Raw genomic sequence first — 6,994 nt, forward strand, 5'->3', positions numbered from 1 at the left:
CACAGGGAACTGTGTAATCAGGAAGATCTTTTGTAATAATTATGGCTTTTAAGCTCTTCTGGGTTTCCCTAGAACTGTTTGTATGTATGTACACATAGCAATAATAGTTACGAAAATGTAAGTAGATTAACATTTGTCTTAAAGTATGCATATACCTTTATTAGGTGCTTTAATATTTGGTATCTCTTTTAGGGAGGAGAAATAAAATCAAATGAATGTTGAAATGGTATGTTTTTCTACTCATATGAGAAAGGTTTTCGAATCCTTTTCAGAGTCACTTTTACGTTGTGCTTGGTTGGTGAGACTTTCTATGCTCTTACTACTATATTCACTTTCCCTGAGAGCTAAGGAAAGAAAATTATAATTATTGGTATTCCATGCAACTACAATGCTCAAAAACCCTCCTTTAAGACTCTTGCCTCCAAATCCAAATTAAAAAACCAAGATAACTCATCCCATGATATTAGTGGTAAAATCAATTGAAATTTGTGTAATTTCTGCCTATATTTAGGAGCAAAAGAATAACTTAGAGCAAAAAGATAGTGGAAGGCAAAACAGCAATGTTTGGGATGTATTTTTAAGATTCACAGTGGATAAAGTAGGAAGTAATTTTCAGCTGATGAAAGGTTTATGGTAAATGGTAACACCAAAGATTTTTTTCAAGTTTTAATTTGTGACTTCAACAGCAACAATTTAGAGATAGCTGCTGCTGTATGCTGACCTCTTCCTAGGTTCTGGAGTGTATTAAGGATGGGACCTCCACCCTGACAGAGAACATAAGACTATGTAAGAAGATGGAGAGCAGGAGGCCAGAAATGGTGTGGAGAAGTGAATGGTGACTGGAAATTCACTGCTTTTCCTCATCCTGTCAAGCAATGGCCTGCACCTTTCACTTAATTCATTGGTCCTCACAGAAGCATCTGTTGAATTGCATTTACTATTATTTCCAACATAAAATGTAACTGTATTTGTCAGGTAATATATTTAACTTTTCTTGTGGAAAAAGAGGGGGAAAATGTGTATGAAGAAAGACACTGAAATAAGTACCAAAAAAGGAGACAAGTGTATGTTCTTTCTAATTTTCCAAGGTTTTCTCTCCATTTATAACATTTCTTTTGTGGAAACCTGAGATTAGTCACAATAAGCAAATATTCCAGTGTCAGTACATTCTGTAAAAACACTTATGATAATCATTTAGGGTCAGATTTAATATTTGTGAAGGCATTTTAAAAGCTAGCATTATTTTTAAGTTGTAAGGCATTAGGAGTAATAATACAGCCTATGTGCCCAAATGTGTCTCCAAAGGCACTTAAATACCAGAAAAAGAAGTTAGTTAACAAATTAAAAACCAGTATAATCAGCATGTGAGAGATCTATTTGTCTCCTCTTGCCTTTCTAGTCTCTTGTTGCCTTAAGTTTTTACGAGAATGATTTGGTAACATGATGTGTAATGGAGATAATATGGGTGCAGTTTAGGAAAAGAACTTGATTTTGTGTGTTAGATATTTTAAAGTAGCCTTTTAAAGTTCTTACTGAATAGCTAAGAAATTAAGAGATATTTGATGTTCTATTCCCTATGAAATGAATGTCATAATCATACTTGTCATGCAATATCCAAAAGATAGATTACGAAATTGTTAACAATTCGTAAAAATTGTTAAAAATTTGCAAAGCCACGCCAACTTATTCCAAAGCAAAACACACCAAAGGAATAAGCAATCAGGATATAAATATTCTGAGATTACAAAGTGTGCAATAAAATGATTTTACAAACTAAAGAGTATCAGGGAAGATCCAACAATAAATTGATTTTAGGGTCTTCTCTGGATAGCTAATGTAAACAAGAAAATATTCAGGAAAGTTTAAGAATTGGAGGAAATAACTCAATTGATAATATGCTCCAGCGGATAACCTTTGTACTAAACCACAAGAACACTCTACACTAATCAGCAGGGGCTGGGCTGGGCAGTTTAGTAAGGAATGTTCAAATGAAGACAGGGGAAGGCGATCCAGTGTCCCTCCCCGAAACTTTTTGCTCTCAGATTCCAGCGTTTAACTTAATTTAATCCAGTGTTAATTAAGACAGAGTGGAGGGGCGCCTGGGTGGCGCAGTCGGTTAAGCGTCCGACTTCAGCCAGGTCACGATCTCGCGGTCCATGAGTTCGAGCCCCGCGTCAGGCTCTGGGCTGATGGCTCAGAGCCTGGAGCCTGATTCCGATTCTGTGTCTCCCTCTCTCTCTGCCCCTCCCCCGTTCATGCTCTGTCTCTCTCTGTCCCAAAAATAAATAAACGTTGAAAAAAAAAATAAAAAAAAAAAAAGAGTGGAGATCAGACCCTAAGGGTCCATATACTTCAAGGCTTTGACATTTACTATATTTTACCTCTAGGAACATGGAAAAGTAAGTGAAAAAGTATATAATTCCCATTTTATGAAAATTAACATATATACATTGTGTGTGTGTGTGTGTGTGTGTGTGTGTGAGTAGTGTGATAGAACAAAGATAAATATATAAACCCAATAAAATTTTGTTAGAAGCCTATAAGCCCAGGAATTGGAAAACACCTATAAATATACCTGCATTACTTGTTCTAAAAAATCTATCCTTTGCTTTTGATACCTTAGCTACTTGTAGCCCTCAATATTATATCTGATTCCCCCTAGATTATATAGTTCAGTAAATTTTCACTGTAACTTAAGAACAACTCAAAAAGTTGTAATATACTATCACAAATGCTAATGATTTCTCCCTCAAATCTTTAAAAGAAATCACAGCTCTGCTTTGTTTTCACGAGAGTTGTTCAATCTTTTCTAAGACAAGTATAAATGATTCGTACTAGTTAATGATTTAAAAGGAATCCATAAGGGGCGCCTGGGTGGCGCAGTCGGTTAAGCGTCCGACTTCAGCCAGGTCACGATCTCGCGGTCCGTGAGTTCGAGTCCCGCGTCAGGCTCTGGGCTGATGGCTCAGAGCCTGGAGCCTGTTTCCGATTCTGTGTCTCCCTCTCTCTCTGCGCCTCCCCCATTCATGCTCTGTCTCTCTCTGTCCCAAAAATAAATAAACGTTGAAAAAAAAATTAAAATTAAAAAAAATAATAAAAATAAAAAATAAAAGGAATCCATAAGATTGTGCAATATGGTGCTAGGAAACTCTTACAATTAATTCAAATCTAGTCCTTGTGTGGATAACCTACATTTTCCTTATTTGTTAACCACCTAATATACTATGGTTGCGTCATCTTTCCATACACTTGACAGAAGATATACAGGTGGCAAATGCTGCAAAAATCATTAAAATCCAGCCAACTACAGTCAAAACCAATTTCATATGTCTAGCAGCTGATTTCAGATTATGCGGTGTGGCAGGGGCAGGTGTGCAATGTTGATCTATGAGGGAACAACTGGATACTTCAAGCGAGTTTAATATGACGGAGGAAAGGGTATGACTCAGTCTAGAAAGCTGAGAACTGCCTGCTGCCACTGCTACTAGTGACCCTGATTCTAGAGCCCTTGGCTAACGTGTCATTAAAAGTCATGTTGAGCCTCCGATTTCAGCTCAGGTCATGTTGAGTCAGTCAGTTGAGCTTCCGATTTCAGCTAAGGTCATGATCTCACAGTTTGTGGGTTCAAGCCCCACATTGGGCTCTGTGCTGACAGCTCAGAGCCTGGAGCCTGCTTTGGATTCTGTGTCTCCCTCACTCTCTGCCCCTCCCCCACTCACACTATCTTTCTCTCTCTCTCTCCCTCTCTCTCTCTCTCAAAAATAAATAAACCTTAAAAAAAATTAAATCATGTTTCAAAAAATATATAAATCATTTAATGATATGGCGAAATGCTCATATATGATGATTAAACAACAGCTCACAAAACAGTATGTTTAGTAACATTTGTAAAAATAATACAGAGAGAGAAGATGGAACATTATACTCTAAAATGCTAATGGTTACAGTATTTGCGGTGGGTTTTATTTCCTTATTCATATTTTTTTCACATTTTTTGAGTTTCCACAAACTTTTCTTCATAATGTGTTAATTTTATAACAAGAAAAAAGTCAACAGTTTCATCTGAAAGCATTTATTTAGAATACTTAAGACTATTTTTCAAAATATTTACAATATTTGAAAAAGCTAATTTGGGCACAGAGTTACTTTATTGAAATTAAAAGCCTATGCCATTGGCACAGTATAATCCAAAAGAAGATGAATGAAAGGAAATAGAGGACTCAGAAATATGGCCTAGTGCATAAAACAGCTTAATGTATGATACATTGATCATTACACATTAGTGGGATGTTTGCTCACTAACAATGTCAGGAAAGTTGGCTAGATATTTGAGGGAAAATGAACTTGGAGTAATAAAAATGCAACTAAAACTGTGATGTGAAATTAGGAAAGGTTTTTTTGTTTGTTTGTCGGTGTTATTTGATAATAGACACAGTAATGAGATAGGCAACATCATTGACAGTGAGGAGTGTTTTGAAGGGCAATTATCATATTGTAGTCATATTGTAGACTATGTAATTCTAGGCATCTAACCTAAAGAAATATAATAGACACTGGAAATTTATGAAGGATATATCTTCTAGACTTGGACTCTTTAAATCTGTGTTTTCAAACTGTGTTCCAAAGAGCTCTGGTGTTCTGTGAAGGTGGGGAGAGGGGCAGAGTATGCCTCAAACATAAGGAAGAAGGTTCCTTTAACTCTGCAGGTGGCTTTTATTTATATGTTATGTGCCTATAGATTGCTTATTTTCTTAAAGATTCCACTGAAAACATTAAGTTAGAACACCACTATACTGGACTCTTTGATTTCTTCAATAAAATACAATGGAGTGTTATTTCTCAAAAACTATTGGAGAAGTAGAGAACAATAGTCAGAGTGTTACATTCCCAAACGCTGGACCCACGGTAATTTAAATTCCTGCTTCAGGAAACCTGAAATCATTCTATAATTACCTTGTAAATAGTCAAAATCTCAGATATAAAATCTGAGAATATCCGGGCCTGTCACTTAAGAAATAAAAGATTGGAGTTCTATGATATTCACCAGTGTTCTTTAACATATCAGTCTGTCCTAACAAGAACCAACTTCCACTCAGATGTTTCAACAGAAGAGATTTTATTAACTGAGAACAAACTGAGGGTTGAAGGGGGGTGGGTGATGGGTATTGAGGAGGGCACCTTTTCGGATGAGCACTGGGTGTTGTATGGAAACCAATTTGACAGTAAACTTCATATATTGAAAAAAAAAGAAGAGATTTTATTGAAGGGACTACTTATAGAAGTTTTGGGTTAGGTTTTGGGTTAGGTTTGGGTTTGCTTTCTTTTTTGGCTATTACCAAATGCACTAGGATGAACTTTCTTGAAGTCTACTCTTTGTACACATTACTGCCTTCATGCCAATTTCAGTCCACAGCCTGTTTTTCTACAGCCCTGAAGCTAATAGCTCTCATATTTTTAAAGGGTTTTAAAAACAAAAGCACACACACAAAGAAGCAACAGAAACATATGTGGCCTGCAAAGCCTAAAGTATTTACTATCCGGGCTCTTACAGAAAACATTTGTCAATTCCTGTATTATGAATTCCCAGAAATGCAGTTTTTGAGGCAAAGGGTGTGAACATTTTTTGAGGCTTTTACTGGGTTTGGCCAAGTTGCCCTCTAGAAACACTGAAGTAACTTATATCCTTCTCAGTACTGAGCTTGGTGGTTGACAGAGAATCCGAAGCAGGCTCCATGCTGTCAGCACAAAGCCCAATGAGGGGCTCCAACTCACTAATGGCGAGATCATGACCGGAGCCAAAACCAAGTGTCAGATGCTTAACCGACTGAGCCACCCAGGTGCCCTGCATATTGCAAATTTTTTGATAGTTTTTACTTGTCTTTTACCTTTATGAGTCTTTTTGATGAAAGAAATTAAAAATTCTATAGTCAAGTCTGGCACTTTTCCTTTGTAATTTTGCCCTTTGCTCCAAGCTTACTTTCAGATTAAAAGCAATTCACTTATATTTTCTCCTTGCACTTTTAAGACTTCTAAAACATTTAAATCTTTTAATCCTTCTCAAATTTAGAGTCTGAGGAAGATATTTAAAACACCAACAGGTAATAGAATGGGAGTCACATTGCTGGGTTCAAATTGGGCCTCACTACACATTACATGTTTAAGTAAATGACCTAACCTCTTAGGGTCAGATTTCTTTTTAAGTGGAAATAACAATAACACCTACCCCAGGACTGATTTAAGAAAGAACAGCTATACAACACAAAAAGCACTTAGCATAGTGCCCTTAGCTATTATCATAGTAGCTAGAGAATCCGGCCGGCAAAAGAACTTGAGTTGTCCCACGCTAGAGACCACAGAAGCAGGCTAGGAGCAGAAACATGAGTTCAGTCTGGGAGATGGAAAGTTGTAAGCTCTATTTCCTGGACTATGACAAGTTGAGTGTTGCCCTGGGCTCCTGTGTTGGTGGTTCCTCACAGCCCAGGGAACAGGGGACCAGGCGTTGACAACTCAGGAGGCAGTCTTGGGTGCTTTTGGAAAATACAGTTAAGAAAACCTGCCAGTTGGAACTTTAAAACAGAGCTTCTAAATTTCTAGCCATGGAGTGAGTTACAGGTATGTAGATATTGGTCTCCTTGGTCCTCCAGGTGGAAGGGCCCGGTTATGCCTGCAGAAGGAGCCTGTTTTGTTCACCCTGTTTGGGGCTGTATCATTTCCTAGCTGTGCCAAGAAGTGAAAGGAAAGGGCAGAAGGCCCAATGCACTCACAGACAACATTCAGTCGGTTGGGCCAGCTGCCAGGCCACCTTCTACTCAAAATTTCATGTTGCTTTTTAAAAATTTTGAATCCACCCCCAATTCAAAAATATTAAAAAAAAAATTTATATGTTTATCTTTGAGAGAGAGAGAGCGCACACACGCATGAGCAGGGGAGGGGCAGAGAGAGGCAGGGAGACATAGAATCCAAAGCAGGCTCCAGGCTCCCAGCTGTCAGCACA

Source organism: Leopardus geoffroyi, chromosome C1, assembly GCF_018350155.1.
Source record: "Leopardus geoffroyi isolate Oge1 chromosome C1, O.geoffroyi_Oge1_pat1.0, whole genome shotgun sequence".
NCBI lineage: Eukaryota > Metazoa > Chordata > Mammalia > Carnivora > Felidae > Leopardus > Leopardus geoffroyi.